Raw genomic sequence first — 1,126 nt, 5'->3', positions numbered from 1 at the left:
CTAGATCTTGAGGCCACCAGTCAGGAGTCCACAGGCGTTTAGCTTCCCCGAAGAGCATCACCTCCGTCTTGGAGACGTTACACTGCAGAAAGTTTGCTGCCATCCAGTGGGCCACTTCTTTCATCCCCCGGGGAAAGGAGTTACGTACTTCAGGTGTCATCGTTGTAAACGGAAAGAGGAGTTGAGTATCGTCCGCGTACGATACCGGGATGAACCCGTGGGATCTCATGATGTTAGCTAGGGGGGCCACATAGATGTTGAATAACGTGGGGCTCAGACAGGAGCACTGTGGCACCACCTTTGAGATCTCCACCTCCTCTGACCGATATGGACCCAAGATGACCCTTTGGGTACGATTTGTGAAAAAACTCCTTAGCCCGGCCAGCGCCTTGCCTCCCAGACCAATGTCAATTAATCTGGAGGTCATGATGTCATGTGACACAGTGTCAAACGCCGCTGACAAATCTAAAATAACGGAGAAGCCTCTATCCTGAAGCATATGAAGATCGTCAGCGACGGACAGCAAGGTGGTCTCAGTGCTGTGCCTAGGCCTAAACCCAGACTGGGAGGGGTCTAGCCCCCCAGCACTTTCGATGTATTTTGACAGGTGCCGATTGACAAACTTCTCAGTAAGCTTCCCTAATAGAGGGAGGAGTGAGATAGGTCTCAAGTTTGTCAATTCGGTCCAAGGGATGGTATTGTTTTTTCGCAGTGGTCTCACCAGAGCACGCTTCCAGTCCGGGGGAACTTCCCCTGTACTCAGGCACAGATTAACTACGTGCCGAATTCCAGCACCCAGATAATTAGTCAGTAGAGGCATGATGCGTGCCGGGATAATATCTATGGGGCACCCGCTCTTTATTTGAGTGATTAAGGCAATTGTCTCCTCCATTGATATGGGAGGGAATTCTACAAGCTTACTGACACAGTTCTCTACTGCACCAAAGGATGACTGAACCATACGGTCAACTGTGACCATGTTGTTAGTGTTGTCCTTGGAGGCTAGTATCTTATCATATATGCCCTCGATCTTTCTAATGAAGAACTGAGAGATATTATCGCAAAGTTCCTGGGATTATATCTCCCCAGTCTCACAAGCAGTGGGCTTGATGAAGGTTTGTAAGAC

The sequence above is a fragment of the Lissotriton vulgaris genome, unplaced genomic scaffold (genome assembly GCF_964263255.1).
Source record: "Lissotriton vulgaris unplaced genomic scaffold, aLisVul1.2 SCAFFOLD_744, whole genome shotgun sequence".
Lineage (NCBI taxonomy): Eukaryota > Metazoa > Chordata > Amphibia > Caudata > Salamandridae > Lissotriton > Lissotriton vulgaris.
The sequence above is the reverse complement of the archived record's forward strand: the minus strand, read 5'-3'. Positions refer to the sequence as shown.